Genomic DNA, 17,560 nt, shown 5'->3' with positions numbered 1-17,560 from the left:
TTCTATAACGACCATATTCTTAGTAAATTATTATTATTAATTGTTTTCTCATAAATATTGCCAATACAATAATTCTATTCAACTTTTTCGTAAACTCTTAATTTTATTTTTTAGATCCTTATTTTGTATTAACTCAGTTCTATTTTCTTATTTCTTATAAAATGCTATTAGGAGTCCTTTCGACTCCTGATTGGTAATATAAGTAGATTTTCTGTTATTTACTTGACTCCAGTCATCCGTTATCTGACGAAATATCTTTAATTCTATATCTTTAATTTATTAAACGGTAATTTTCAGTTAGTTTTTCTTAACAAAGAGTAAAGAATTCCTATTTAATACTTTTATAAAATCAAAAGACTTCATTTCTGTAGTCTGGTAAAAATAAATAAATAAATAATTTACTAAGAATTGCACGCTAAGAATAAAAACGAGTTTGCACGATCTATTCCTTCAGTTACCTTAAAATTAATACGTTTTCTTTTTTGTTACACGATTTTATTTTCATTTTTTAACAAGCAATGAAATTGATATTGTTAGCATAAACTTACAATATGTATTGTAATATCTGTCAATAATAACAAATAATATGCCATATATCTAAATTAGTGATACTATACAGCGTTCTGAACGATACTTTCAACTATTTGTAACAGATCTGCGTCACAAATATTCATATATATATGTATGTATTTTATGTCTACACATTCATAAAACACAATCCTTCAAACGTTTCTAGTCATCGGTCAAAAAATATGTAGAGACATTTATAAGAGCACTCGAACTCTCCTGATATTGATAACATATAAATGTTACAAAAAGATATGTATTTAATCATTGTCTAATTCAAAAATAAATAAATAAATATAATTTTCTATTATTATTGGTGGAAATCAGGTCCGTAGTTGGATAAATTTTTGGGTTGGACTGACCTCAATATTGACACGTCGGATTCTTTTTTTCTCTTTGAGAGACAAACGATAAATTACTGTTTCAATATTACCTTCTTTTTTGCGGTCTATCCACCTATAAAAAACTGTATGAATTAAGACTGTCCGGTGGGACAGTTGTTGTATAAAGGTTGATCGTAAAAAAGTGCACGAAAAAGCGTAACGTTCAAAAACAACCAACTTAGACAATTCTTTTTTTCAATGAAAATTTCCAAATTTTGCTTAAAATATAGGGCGAATCCTCCTTTATATCTGTAATTTTGTTTACAACAACCGAGATCAAATAGATTTCGAGTATTACGTTGCTGAAAATGGGTAAAAACGGCATTTTCAGAAAATGTTCTTGTTCCTAATCATCCTTTTGCTCTTACACCTAGCAAGATCAAATAATGCAATCATGCAGTATTCGCAGTTTAAATTTTCTTCATCCACTTAGGGGAAAAAAAACTGTAATCGCCGATCATTTTTCTTTCCGTTTTTTAGGAGAAGTTGTGATCACAGCTTAATTTCTCTTAACTCCCTATTAGTGTTATCACTATTTCTCCATTCGCTCATACTGGAACGTACTGTAATCGCAAGTTTCCTCCTATTATCCCTTATAACAGGATGTAATTATTAATCACTTTAACCCACAACCTTTCTTTAGTATCTCCTTCCCATGAAAGGAACAAAAAGAAAAATCTATCTAAAAGGTACAAGAATCTGCTTAACAAATACTTACAGATAAAAAGTTAAATATAAAGATTCATTAAACTACAAAAGGTACCCAAATCAACAAGTAGATATAATTTCATTAACATTATTTGGAATTTATTATGTTAGATGTCACATACTCTTATGCTGGCCATTTTTGTCTGTAAAATGATTCATAAAATATAACACTCATTTAACTAGATTGATTGTAATAAAAAATATTAATCTACTCATCCACCTGTTTTTAAAGAGATGATAACAAAAAACAATATTTATAATAAAAGGTAATGAGATACATTAGGTTGAATTTGGAGGTTCTCAAATTCATTCAAATTTCAAACGCTTATGTATCTATTCGTATTGCTCAGATTTCAATGAATTCTTTACCGAATTGTAGAGAAAAGTTAGCTCCATAACTGATAATAATTCCAATGATTTAGTGACAATGATTAATGAGATATAGAAGGTTAAAGTTTGGAGCGTTTGCATATCCTTCAAATTTCAAACATCTATATCTCTCTTCATATTGTTCCGATTTTAATGAATTCTTTGCCGAATTGTAGAGAAAAGTTAGCTCCATAACTGATATAAATAGTAATGTTTTACTGAATATAGTTAATGAGATATAGAAGGTTAAATTTTGGAGGTTCTCAAATTCATTCCAATTTCAAACGCTTATGTATCTATTCGTATTGCTCAGATTTCAATGAATTCTTTACCGAATTGTAGAGAAAAGTTAGCTCCATAACTGATAATAATTCCAATGATTTAGTGACAATGATTAATGAGATATAGAAGGTTAAAGTTTGGAGCGTTTGCATATCCTTCAAATTTCAAACCTCTATATCTCTCTTAATATTGTTCCGATTTTAATGAATTCTTTGCCGAATTGTAGAGAAAAGTTAGCTCCATAACTGATATAAATAGTAATGTTTTAGTGAATATAGTTAATGAGATATAGAAGGTTAAATTTTGGAGGTTCTCAAATTTATTCAAATTTCAAACACATAAGTATCTATTCGTATTGCTCAGATTTCAATGAATTCTTTACCGATTGTAGAGAAAAGTTAGCTCTATAACTGATATAAATAGCAATGTTTTAGTGACACTAGTTAATGAGATATAGAAGGTTAAAGTTTGGAGCGTTTGCATATCCTTCAAATTTCAAACCTCTATATCTCTCTTAATATTGTTCCGATTTTAATGAATTCTTTGCCGAATTGTAGAGAAAAGTTAGCTCCATAACTGATATAAATAGTAATGTTTTACTGAATATAGTTAATGAGATATAGAAGGTTAAATTTTGGAGGTTCTCAAATTTATTCAAATTTCAAACGCTTATGTATCTATTCGTATTGCTCAGATTTCAATGAATTCTTTACCGATTGTAGAGAAAAGTTAGCTCTATAACTGATATAAATAGCAATGTTTTAGTGACACTAGTTAATGAGATATAGAAGGTTAAAGTTTGGAGCGTTTGCATATCCTTCAAATTTCAAACCTCTATATCTCTCTTAATATTGTTCCGATTTTAATGAATTCTTTACCGAATTGTAGAGAAAAGTTAGCTTTATAACTGATATAAATTGCAATGTTGTAGTGAATTTCGATTTGTATGGGCCAAGTACGTTCTCTTATAGTAACGTGACGATACATTGAAGATGAACGGAGTACTGATGTCCATTATTGACACATAGAAGAAATATAAAATATGAAGCAGAGGATAAGTTTGGAGTGGGTTTTTTCATTTTTTTTTTGTGTATTTGATTAATATGTTGGTACCTACAATTCAATTCTGGACGTGCTTTTTATTTTCATACTCTTGGTGAGCTGATTATAGTTACGTATTATAAATATTTGACCACATTTCAGAAAATAGTTTGTCAGAAAAATTTTAGAATCTGCACAGCAAGCAATATACAGAAAACTGTGGGTAATCGTACCACAGAAGCAAGACAGTGTGAGCGAATGCGGTGGAATTTAAGTCGGAGAATACCTGTACACAGGGCAGCTGTTGAATGAAGACTGGATGATGAGTGATGAGTGATGCTTCAAGTACCATTCAACCCTAACAGCACCACAACCCAGATGATGGATATGCGGGCCAGCGTTGTGACAGCCGGTCATTCCTGATACATCCTCTATTCCATCATTTCTTCTTTCTTTTAGCTCACCCACACAACATATACCCAAGGAGGTGGAAGGTTACTCTTATTCTATCAGATAATGCAGAATCTGTAACCTTCGTAGACAAAATTCTTTTATTACGAACAAAGAGCACGCCAACTGATTTATCTCAGTTAATAACACGCCTGTAGAAAATACTATTTCCTAGGTAACTAGAAAATACAAAATATATTCTAAGTAGAGGGAAAATGGCGGTTCTGGCGCACCTAAATTGTACTAGATCCAAATACCTCCAAATCTGACCGGGTAATCATCGAGTTCAACGAAGCTGTAAGCCATACCTATCAGCACCATTCTACCCCCACCTATCATCGAATTTGACGAGGCTGAAATCCGCACCATCACAAAAAAAAAGAGGAATCGTTTTAAAAGATCTAAAGACTTAAAAGATTTAAATCGGTATAGATATACTCAGATCTCAGAACTGTTAAATAATAATTTTGTTCAGAATAATGTTTGAAATAAATAGGTTTAGACAGAGAAGTTTAAAATAAACAATAGACTAAAGGTTTTTTTTAAGCGTATGCTTATTTTTAGCGAAAAATGAGTTTAAAAAAGCAATCACACAAAACAAATAGGGTGAAGGGACCGGTAATTTAGAGCTTACGAAAAAATTCGAGTTTCGTTTAGAATATCGTCCGTTATTTTGGCTCCAGGTGTTGGTTGGTACAATTGTGCCGCTCCATTAGATTGTATTATGTACTCAGTAAATTTGATTTTTATGTCAACCAAAAATTATTACTTTTTTTAAAGTATTTCAATGACCCGGTGATTGACATACCGAATTTTCGGTGGTACCAGTGTTTGACATGGGGTGAGACCAGTGATTGACAACAAGTATATTCCTGAAACGACCTAAAAAATTCAAAATACCTAAATCACAGTTCCACTTAGATTTTTAACAAAAAAAATCAGTCTTATTCATAATTAATAACAATCGGTTTTTAAATTAGCATACCTAAATAATGTAATATTTTTCAAAATTACGCTTTTTCATGAAGTTATTGACGATCAACCCTTATACAACTATCCTACCGGAGAGTTCTAATTTCGTTCAAACCTTCTAGGGCATCTGCGTCATTCAATTATCGAGAAACTTCATTATACAAAACGTTCAAACTAGTATTGGTTACTTTGGCTAAAGAAACAGTAAGCTTATCCTTCTTGCAATAATAGGATGACGGTTCCGGAATGCTTTCTACCAAGATTTACCTGGTAGGTTTTTATTGAAAGGGTTCAGTATATCTAGTTTTTTAATAAGTTGCCACACACTCATCAGTAGATGACTTTTAGTGATAGGAAACCCAGCTCTGGCAACGGACGTGATCCACAAAAATAAAAAAAATCCTCTTCCGCAGAAGAGAGTACAATACATGGCTACATTCGTCTGCTGACTGTAGATTTACCTTTCACTATGTACGGTAGGGTAACTCAAGCGCCTGGTTACTTTTTAGCAGCTTTAATAACTGATGTTCCTTGAACTACAACTACCTCCCGCAGTTAACAACACATTATTGGCATGAAATTTTGTTCACTTATGTACTATAATTTACTGAGTTAAAAGTTAAATGCTGTAGTTACCTTGGGTACAGATCCATAAGTTGAGAAGATATTGAGAGTTGAAATTTTTTTGGGTCATGGTTTTGCTGTGAAATAGGGCCCTTATAACTCACAAAGTAAACAACAGATTATTCGTATAAAATTTTGTGCTCTTACACACTCTGTTTTACTGAGCAGTATGCTATACTTTTCTTGAGTACAGATCTATTAGTTGAGAAGATATTGACAGTTGAAATTTTTTTGGGTCATGGTTTTGCTGTGAAATGGAGCCATTATAACTCCCACAGTAAACAACAGATTATTCGCATGAAATTTTGTGCTCTTACACACTCTGTTTTACTGAGTAGTATGTTATACTTTTCATGAGTACAGATCTATTAGTTGAGAAGATATTGAGGGTTGAAATTTTTTTGGGTCATGGTTATGCTGTGAAATTGGGCCCTTATAATTCCCACAGTAAACAACAGATTATTCGAATGAAATTTTGTACTCTTACACACTCTGTTTTACTGAATAGTATGCTATACTTTTCTTGTGTACAGATCTATTATTTCAGAAGATATTGAGAGTTGAAATTTTTTTGGGTCATGGTTTTGCTGTGAAATGGAGTCTTTATAACTCCCACAGTAAACAACAGATTATTCGTATGAAATTTTGTGCTCTTACACACTCTGTTTTACTGAATAGAATGCTATACTTTTCATGAGTACAGATCTATTAGTTCAGAAGATATTGAGAGTTGAAATTTTTGTAGGTCATGGTTTTGCTGTGAAATGGGGCCCTTATTATTCCCACAGTAAACAACAGATTATTCGTATGAAATTTTGTGCTCTTACACACTCGGTTTTACTGAGTAGTATGCTATACTTTTCTTGAGTACAGTTCTATTAGTTAAGAAGATATTGAGAGTTGAAATTTTTTTGGGTCATGGTTTTGCTGTTAAATGGAGTCTTTATAACTCCCACAGTAAACAACAGATTATTCGTATGAAATTTTGTGCTCTTACACACTCGGTTTTACTGAGTAGTATGCTATACTTTTCTTGAGTACAGTTCTATTAGTTAAGAAGATATTGAGAGTTGAAATTTTTTTGGGTCATGGTTTTGCTGTTAAATGGAGCCCTTATAACTCCCACAGTAAACAAGAGATTATTCGCACGAAATTTTGTGCTCTTACACACTCTGTTTTACTGAGTAGTATGCTATACTTTTCTTGAGTACAGATCTATTAGTTCAGAAGATATTAAGAGTTGAAATTTTTTTGGGTCATGGTTTTGCTGTGAAATGGAACCCTTATAACTCCCACAGTAAACAAGAGATTATTCGAATGAAATTTTGTGCTCTTACACACTCGGTTTTACTGAGTAGTATGCTATACTTTTCTTGAGTACAGTTCTATTAGTTAAGAAGATATTGAGAGTTGAAATTTTTTTGGGTCATGGTTTTGCTGTTAAATGGAGCCCTTATAACTCCCACAGTAAACAAGAGATTATTCGCACGAAATTTTGTGCTCTTACACACTCTGTTTTACTGAGTAGTATGCTATACTTTTCTTGAGTACAGATCTATTAGTTCAGAAGATATTAAGAGTTGAAATTTTTTTGGGTCATGGTTTTGCTGTGAAATGGAACCCTTATAACTCCCACAGTAAACAACAGATTATTCGTATGAAATTTTGTGCTCTTACACACTCGGTTTTACTGAGTAGTAAACTATACTTTTCTTGAGTACTGTTCTATTAGTTGAGAAGATATTGAGAGTTGAAATTTTTTTGGGTCATGGTTTTGCTGTTAAATGGAGCCCTTATAACTCCCACAGTAAACAAGAGATTATTCGAATGAAATTTTGTGCTCTTACACACTCTGTTTTACTGAGTAGTATGCTATACTTTTCTTGAGTACAGATCTATTATTTCAGAAGATATTGAGAGTTGAAATTTTTTTGGGTCATGGTTTTGCTGTGAAATTGGGCCCATATAACTCCCACAGTAAACAACAGATTATTCGTATGAAATTTTGTGCTCTTACACACTCGGTTTTACTGAGTAGTATGCTATACTTTTCTTGAGTACAGTTCTATTTGTTAAGAAGATATTGAGAGTTGAAATTTTTTTGGGTCATGGTTTTGCTGTTAAATGGAGCCCTTATAACTCCCACAGTAAACAAGAGATTATTCGCACGAAATTTTGTGCTCTTACACACTCTGTTTTACTGAGTAGTATGCTATACTTTTCTTGAGTACAGATCTATTAGTTCAGAAGATATTGAGAGTTGATTTTTTTTTTGGTCATGGTTTTGCTGTTAAATGGAGCCCTTATAACTCCCACAGTAAACAAGAGATTATTCGCACGAAATTTTGTGCACTTACACACTCTGTTTTACTGAGTAGTATGCTATACTTTTATTGAGTACAGATCTATTAGTTGAGAAGATATTGAGGGTTGAAATTTTTTTGGGTCATGGTTATGCTGTGAAATTGGGCCCTTATAATTCCCACAGTAAACAACAGATTATTCGAATGAAATTTTGTGCTCTTACACACTCGGTTTTACTGAGTAGTATGCTATACTTTTCTTGAGTACAGTTCTATTAGTTGAGAAGATATTGAGAGTTGAAATTTTTTTGGGTCATGGTTTTGCTGTGAAATGGAGCCCTTATAACTCCCACAGTATACAACAGATTATTCGTATGAAATTTTGTGCTCTTACACACTCGGTTTTACTGAGTAGTATGCTATACTTTTCTTGAGTACAGTTCTATTAGTTGAGAAGATATTGAGAGTTGAAATTTTTTTGGGTCATGGTTTTGCTGTTAAATGGAGCCCTTATAACTCCCACAGCAAACAAGAGATTATTCGCACGAAATTTTGTGCTCTTACACACTCTGTTTTACTGAGTAGTATGCTATACTTTTCTTGAGTACAGATCTATTAGTTCAGAAGATATTGAGAGTTGAAATTTTTTTGGGTCGTGATTTTGCTGTGAAATGGAGCCCTTATAACTCCCACAGTAAACAACAGATTATTCGTATGAAATTTTGTGGTGTTACACACTCGGTTTTACTGAGTAGTATGCTATACATTTCTTGAGTACAGATCTATTAGTTCAAAAGATATTGAATGTTGAAATTTTTTTGGGTCATGGTTTTGCTGTGAAATGGGGCCCTTATAACTCCCACAGTAAACAAAAGATTATTCGTATGAAATTTTGTGCTCTTGTTTGTAGAGAAATCTATCTTACCGGAACCGTCGTTTGGGTAAGAGGAGCCATTTTCGTTTTGCCGAAAACATGATACTACACATGTAGTAGAGCAACGAATTGTCGTGAAATTTCACATGAAACATGGTGAAACCGCTACTGAAACTTATTTTTTATTAAAAGAAGTTTATGGCGATGAATATTAAACATGAGCGAGTTTTTGAGTGATTCAAGCGTTTCCAAGTTGGCCGATAAGACGTCGGAGATAATGACCGCCCGGGCCGCCCTTCCACGTCCAAAACGGATGAAAATATCGATTATAATTATTCAACATTACTACCGTGAGGTGCTGGCTTAACTCCGTGAATGAGTAAGGAAAAAACGACCCGATTTGTTGAAGAACAAGTCTTGAGTTCTCCATCAAGACAAAGCGCCGGCTCACACTGCATTGTCTGTCAAGACGTATCTTGCCAAGTACAACATCCCAGTTTTAGGCCATCCGCCTTATTCGCCTGAACTGGCCCCATGTTACTTTGACCTGTTTCCCAAAGTCAAATTTGCATTTAAAGGAACACGATTTCACGTCCGTTGAAGCTGTGAAAGAAAAAGCGGCACGCGTCATGCAGAAGCTCAGAGAAAATTACTTCCAGCACGGTTTCGAATAATGGTAAATTCGCATGGAGCGTTGTAGGGATAGGGTAGGGTTGTATATATTGAAGGTGATAATAACTAAATATGTATAAATTTAAAATAAAATGTTTTACAGCAATAGTCTCGTTATTTAATAGCCACACCTCGTAAGCGCGTTTAGACCCTATAGGGATTGTGGCAGTAGAAAGGGGAACCTCTACGGATTCCTATCAGCGTTTAGTCCCTACGTGTTTTGCTTCAAGAAGACGTTGGATGTACCCAGCGATGCCATACGCTACGCTGTGTTGCATGATCTTTGGCATGTTGATAACAGAGGAGATTTAGCGAAAAACAACTTTTGGATAGGATCTTGGACCACTTAAAGAGAAAAGGACTTGACCTACTAAACCTTTCAAGGTGATGGGACTGAAGGTCTCAATATCTGCAGACTTCCTGGGGTAAATTATTACAAAGAATTTTCCAGGACTGAGGACACTTCTGGAAAGGGTGGTGGTGGTAAGGCATATCTCTAAAGTGCCGCTCATCCATTTCGTAATGGTAAACTCATAAATCCAAGTTCACACTCAGAACCACGACACCTAATCCGGCCAGCAAGTTTATTTTCCTTGCGTTTTGGCGTGAGAAAATAATGATAAATGAATAATTATCCTTAAAATTAAATTAATCTAAGAAACAATAAACTAAAGTTTAGGGAAAACTTAAATAAATGATTGCTATAATCAATAAAACTGTTTGATAAACTTTTGTGCATTCATAGTACATTATTTTGTCGACTAAATGTTTTGTAGATAAATGTAATTCGCTTTCTTGTTTTATTATTGTTTTTTTAATATCTTTCTGTGTAAAAACTTTCCTCCGTACAGTTTGCGTGAGAATAAGAACAGCTGTGACACAAAATACAATATGAAAAACTCTTACAACTTTATAGTTAATTTCCTTACAAAGTCATCAATAAAATGTAACATCATATCGAAAAAGTTATTTTTTATTGATTACAATAACAAAAAAAACACCCAAGTATTTGTATTTATATTTTTGTAGAAATTAGTGTTGAATCAACTTTGAACTTTGAACTATTCTTTTATTTATTAAGTTTGCATGTTTGGCCATATTTGACTTTCTTTTCTTTCATTTTTTTATTTGTTTTATTTCCGTTGAATTTTCTTTGTCCTATTTATGACTGTTATTACTCAGTTTGACAGCAAGAATTCAGTATAGTAATACATTTTTTATCATCGACCTTTTAAACTCAATACATATCGATAGGTTAATTATACATCTTACTTCGGACTAGGTACGTGGGGAATAATTCTGTTAACTAAAACTATATACGGTGGTCAAAAAAAGTATTCATACACTAAGTTTTCTTACTTTATCTACTGAACTTTTGTTTCTAGGATGACTATTTCTTCAGCACTGAAATTGAAGATAATAACAATGAATTTAATACAGTAAAAGCTCCTTATTCGCGCTTCCTTCATTCGCGTTTTCACTATTCGCGGATTAAAAAAATGCCACCCAATTCCTATATTCGCGGATATTCGCGGAAGTACACTAAGATAATAAAAGGATTCCAATAGGTATCCAACCCAATATCCTTTGTAAATGCCGTCAAATGGACTAATAAAAAAAGTAAAATAGATCTTATTACAACTTTGCCTAAAGTATGTTGTTAAATGATATCGCCGAGGACTTTGACATAAGCCGCCTTCGCCGCGATCGGTGTTTTTGAGAATGTAAACGCACAGAATGAAAGCAATTGTTCGTGATCCAGCAATAGAAAAAATGGAAGTGGCGTTGCCATTATGGATCGAAGACCGCAATCAAAAAAGGGTGCCCCTGAGTGGTCCAATGGTCCGGGAGAAGGCAAAGTATCTTTACGCTCATTTTAAAGAACCTGATGGTAGTTGTAGTGGCAAGTTCAAACTTTGACTGCAAACAAAAGCCTTTAAAAACTGCCAAGCAAGAGAAAATTACAAAATTCTTCAAACCATTGCCTAAGCCTTAAGATAATTAATCAAAATGTTCAAAAACTTCAATTAAATTGATTTTTTTATATATTAGTTTTTTTTTATTTTGTCACCTAGGAACGTATCCTCTATAATCCCATATAAATTACCATTCCGTATTCACGGTTTCTGTATTCGCGGCATATTTATGGAACATATACCCCGCGAATAAAGAGCTTTTACTGTACTCTCATTTTCTTTTATAAACTTAAAGAATTGATTAAAAAAAACAGAAAAATAATTTATTGTATGCAAAATAAGTATTCATACACTCAGTTTGAATGTTATAATTAACGCAAAACTAAAGACCTAATATTTTGTAAGCAATCCCTTTGCATTTATTATTGCCTGAAGCCTCCTTGGCATAGATTCCACCAGGTTTAGTGTCTTTTGAGATGTGATTTCTGCCCATGATTTCTTTAAATTGGTTATGAGCTCTTTTCTGGAAGAAAATTTTAATTTTCGTATTTTCCGCTCCAAATAAGACCATATATTTTCAATAAGGTTTATATACGGAGACTGTGGAGGGGTGAGAAGTTGTTTCCGGGCATTATAGAGCAGCCATTCCTCAGTTTTTTTGGGCTGTATGTTTGGGATCGTTATCCTGTTGAAAGAAGTATGTGCTTTCGATGTCTTCACATCTGTTTATTTATTTATTTTTTTTTTTTTTTATTTAACACGGCACTGCCAATCAGAAGTCAATTTGACTCTAAAAAAAAAAAAGGAATGGTCTCTGTTTCCCCACATCTCATAGCTATCCCGAAATGCTCTTAGATAAGCTATCCCCACTCTCTCACCATTTGATAGTCACGAGCTGAAGACCGTGGAATTCTTAGTTTCCTTTTTGCAGATTTGTTTACTTGAATCATAGGAGTCATTTTGACTCCAAATTGGCATTACACGTAAATATATCGGAGCCATTTCGACCTTACTTAAGCCTTATAGTATAAGTAAGTATAAGATTGGTAATATAAATAGATTTTCTGTTATTAACTTGACTCCAGATTATTGCCTAAATACTTATTTGCTAAATTTACATAATTTTCATGGAAAGTATCAAGGCACAAATAAAGCGTCTTTCTAGAATTGAATTTCTGTCCGAATTGCAGCAAAACTGGTAGCGAATTGGGTAATTTCCGATCCGTGTCAACAGCGCACAGTAATTGAAAAAAATAGTGAATGTAATTTAAAAAAATGAAAAAATCCCTGATCAGAAGGCAGTCATCAGGATTCCAGAAAACACTGAAATTACAGCGATCCTAAGTTGAAGTTAATTCCTTCTGCGTGAAATGTTAAAGCCGATTTGTCGACAAAATTTTAAGTTCGAGCATTGGCAATGCAGAGTTAAAGCGCCTCATCATCTGAGGTTATTGGCGCCCTGAGCTTTTTTTTTCAGTGCACTCCCCAGGCCTCTGGACAGTGTTCTCTCGTCACAGATAGCTCTGTCCACCACCGGACAGTGAGCTGTAAGCAGCTCCTAGGAAGAGAAAAACTAAGGGTCAACAGTTAGATTCGAACCCGGGACCTCCGCGTGGGAATACAATACGCTAACCGTATAGCTAATCCCTTCCCTCACATCTGATATTATTCTTTATTATTATTTGTTTACAGCAGTCGCCATTAATTTTTAATTATTTATTTCTTTACATTAAAGCCATTTATTTATCTATCGCCTTTTTTTTTTGTAGCTTCATATTTATATTTGGATTCGGTGTCAAAAGAAGAGCATCTGTTAAGAAATTAAGTATGGTTAGATATAATAATAGTGGTTTTAAAAAAGATATAGATACAGAAATGGAAAAAATAAAATAAAAAGGTGGCGCAACATCGAAGAGGACCATCTTACAAGAAGTGGTGGAGTGTGTGACAGAGTGGAGGAAGCCAGAGTACAAACAATAAATAATCAGCTAGATATTACAGAGTTACCCGGTCCTGGCAACTCGAAGAGTGTAATATGGGCAAGACCAAAGGCACCCCTGCGTGTTGCTCGCCACTTAGTTATATAGACAGTCTCTGAACTGGACGGAGCCTCTAGCCGCTAACAAACACACGAGAGAAGTGGGGAGCAGTTAGATGCTAACCTTTTACTAAAGCTCGCCCATTAGTTACACTTCACCGGATTATTTTAATATTCATAACAGATACTAATGGAATTTAGCGCGCCTTGGACCGTTTGTACCGCAGAATTGCTAACAGATAAAATTACAAAAAAGGAGGCGTAGATTTATTGGTAGGCTATAAAAATGGACGTTTTATTGTTACTCTTATTATCATTTTCATTAGATTAAGGTCTCTCTCCTTTTTCTTTCCTTTTGAATGCGATCTTATTGCTGATTAATTTATGTAAGCTAGCATGAAGGAAAAGAAATGCACCTTTACTTCAACTGGATTAACTCACTATTGAGTTAGTTGCTTTTACTCATTCAAGTTATTTCTAACTAATTAGACTATGAAAACTATCTTAATTCATGATAGTGCGAGCTAAGGAATTCCGCTAACTCGCGTTAATAAAGACGGTTTCCGGTCCAAGATACTCTGGCCACTTCTATTTACATTGAGGAATGAAAATACCATCCCAATTCCTTTTCTGGACTTGTCTGTAATTGTCAGAAACTTATTCTGCCACCTACCCAGAAGAACTGACCGCAAAAGATTTGCCTAAAACCATGATTTAGTAATGCAGAAGCGTAAGTATGTAGTAATGCGAAGGAACCGTCGGTTATGTAAGAGGTGTTAGTTTCGTTTTACCGAAAACATGATACTAAACATGTAGTAGAGCAACGAATTGTCGTAAAATTTCACATCAAAACTTGATAAAACCGCTACTGAAACCTATCTTTTATTTAAAGAAGTTTATGGCGATGAATGTTAATCACATGCGCGAGTTTTTGAGTGGTTCAAGCGTTTCCAAGATTGCCGAGAACTCAGAAGACTCAGAAGGTATTAGTTCAGTGAATAGCTTACTGGGAATCCCACCCTTAGGCTGGAAACATAGTGGAACGGCGATGATAGCGAAGAGCAAAGCGGCGAAAACAAACACAAGTTACAAACACGCGCATAATGGGGAGCAAAGCAAAGATAGAACAACGCTACCAAGTGAAAGTAGAGCAACGAGTTGTGACATGTTTGATTTCTTCGCTCTCATCGCGCTGAATTTCCGAAGGTTAAAATGGATATTGCTGCACTTATTGGTGTAGTTTTTTTTAAAGAAACCTCTGTGGGACCAACAGGATCTTCTACATCACAACCGATTTGTGTTGGTTAAGGAATGGGACAGCATAACATTGAAATTCGTCCTTTTCTTGATTAACAGCCTTCAACACTGGCTAGTTTGTAATCAAATGTTGAAAAAGACATTCGAAAATACGCATGAAACTTGCTAGGATGCTCCCGAAGTTGTTGGTACAAGTGATGGACTTCACCAAGTTCATGTCTAGTCCTGTTTATATCATGAACACTGCAGCTCCTGCTTCTAAGCTGCTGTAAATACCAAATTTTCAAGGAAGAATTTTCATACAGAAATAATTCCTTCACCATGTCTCGTAAAAAGGAGAACGCGACTAAACTCGTCACTACGTGCATGCGACTCTTTGCTCGCTGCTCGTCGCTTTCTCTGATTTGAATTAACTACCAAACATCGCTTTGCTCTCCACTCCACTATGTTTCCAGCCTTAGATTTTCTGTAACCTAGGATCTTGTTACAGCTCACTGTCCAGAGGTCGGCAGTGCACTTAAAAAAGCTCCGGGCGCCAGGGATCTCAGATGTTGGCGCGCCTTAAATTGCCCCCACCAAAAAAAATGAGGTTACTGCGTGCGATTTTAAGGATTTAAAGTACAACGGAAAACGTCTTTTCTCGGATATTTTCTCTGAAAACAATTTAGGGGCTAGTCTTGTCAATAAAGATTAGTATTTTACATAATTAATAATTGCTAACATTTCGACTTATATGATACCCACTTCAATGCAGGAATGTTTTTTCCAATAAAATGATGCAAACAGATGTCCACTGTTACTGCAGTTAAGTAGGATAGTCTTGATAAAGGTTTAGACCAGGATGTGACAGGGAGTGATGGCTATACAGGGTTGAATGATGTTCAACTTGAGAGACGTGAAGTTATGTCTGTTATTCCATACCTCATACTGAATACCAGAACTGTTCTTCAGTGGTGTCAATACTGTCAGTTCGTCTAACTCAAAATACTAACTGCACCTATCTCATCTTTTTTTATATTTGGGAGCTTACCTCAACCAAAGCCAACCTTCTGCCTCAAATGATGGTACAATTGTTAAATTTTTCGTAACTGACAGGGTTACATAAGAGTCAACCAAATATCTTGTCATTTTGTAATATAATTAGTTAAAAAAAGAGACGACTTGGAAGACACTAAATGAAGACGGCCGGAGAAGATCCAAACGCTATCTCGGTCTTTATCAAAGTGGGCGATAACGCCCCGTTGAGGGTGCTGGAGGCCTACAGGGAGGCGGTAAAGGGCCCAGAGAAAATTTAGGGGTATTGAAGCGGTTTAGGGAGGCGATGACTGATTTGTGTTTTGCTATTTTAACCTAAAATCAAAAACCAACATCGATTATTTCGTTTTTTCGTTCATTTTGGCAGCAAAAGCCAATCCAGCAATTGTACCCTGGATTGTGGTCGATTTGTTCAACGATTTTTGATTGCATTCCCATCGTCATATTTGTGTGAACGTGTATTTAGTGCTGTGGCAACGCTGCTCAACTAAAAAGAGAAATCAATCAAGTAAATTCGAGTCTGATATTAACAAACTTGTCAGATTCATCCTTCACATTAGACTAGTTTTAAAATTTAAATTAAAATGTTGGTTTTAAATTGAATATAAGTTTTTTTTAAATATTATTTATTTAAAGTTGCGTTTTATTGCTCTTATTAGAACAGTCTCATTTAAAATGTAAGTTCGAACTCAGAAACAGGGTAAGACTCATATCGCCTGCTATAATTAAATTAAAGTAATGATGGCGATTGTGAGTTTTTAAGATGTGGTAAAGTTAAACATTTTAGGGGGAGCTAGAAAATAATTGATTCTCAAAATGGGGCGGTAGATGAAATATATTTGAGAACCTCTTCTCTATCTCAAAGTAAAGTTCTCTAAGTTTTACGTATTTAACGGCAATGTTCCCTCACGAACAATTTTTACCGTTTTTTAAAAATTTAATAGAGATTGAACAACGAGTTTAGGGTACAAGATGTTCAAGAACATTTTTATCTTAGATTTAATCTGTAGCAATCTATTTTTCTTTGGTATTAGATGGATTAAGGTTTTAAAATAGATTGGTGTAGGCAAAAAATATTAGCCAGCCAAATTATCGATTAAGTTGATTGTTTCTAAGGACTTATCGAGGTTTTCTGAAGCAAACCAGGACTAAGCAAGGGATTTTATTAGGGTATTTAGTTAGATTTCTTAAGTTTTAAAGGAATCTAACTTTGGTTCCTTTTTGAAAAACCAGATTCTTATTTTGAAAAGATAAAAATGGAATAGCTAAAGGATTGATTTGGAACTCTAAAAAAAAAGGAGTTTAAAAAAAAAAATGTTTATTCCTGTAATATTTGTGTGATACAAAGATCTGTGTGACGTATGTGCACACTTCACAAACACATACATAAGTGCGCACGCACATACATACTAACTGGACTGACGCACGCACCAATTGTGTACCACCTGCCGTGAAGACCCATTTACAAGGCTAAAAAGAAGGCTTCTACCCTGAGGGGAGACGTTTAACTAATCTATTTCAACGCCTCGGTACAAAGTGTCCCAATGATAGATCGTAGGACTCGTACAATTCACATTCTGCCTTGCTTCTACCACCACTTCTCCACATTCTCCATACATGTTTTACACTTTACATCATCTTTCCTACATAATATAATATAGTATACTCAAATACTGGTTATATTATAAATTATCATCAATAAAGTATTAAGACAATCTTAATGTATAGTATTTTAAAGAGACGATATATTCAAGTACTAACCGCACTGTATTGTAAACTGTTGGCCACGTCATCAAAACCACTAATTAATCAATCTATCACTTCTCATTTTACCTTCAACATTTTATATTTGTTTGTGCATATGAATGTGTTTTCATGTAGAAGAGTTTTTGTGGCTACACTTACAGAAAAAATGTCTTCTTTTCTATAGATTTATTTATTTTGTATCGGTTTTCACAAATATATATGTTGTTTTATCTGTTTAGGACACAATGCTGACAAGATCTTGCCAGCATTATCTGACGAATTATAGAAATATTTAAACTAAATAAACTTCAAGGTCCAAATGC

This window comes from Rhodnius prolixus, unplaced genomic scaffold, assembly GCF_049639745.1.
Source record: "Rhodnius prolixus isolate KJV_2025 unplaced genomic scaffold, Rpr scaffold_10, whole genome shotgun sequence".
NCBI lineage: Eukaryota > Metazoa > Arthropoda > Insecta > Hemiptera > Reduviidae > Rhodnius > Rhodnius prolixus.
Note: the sequence above shows the minus strand (reverse complement) of the source record.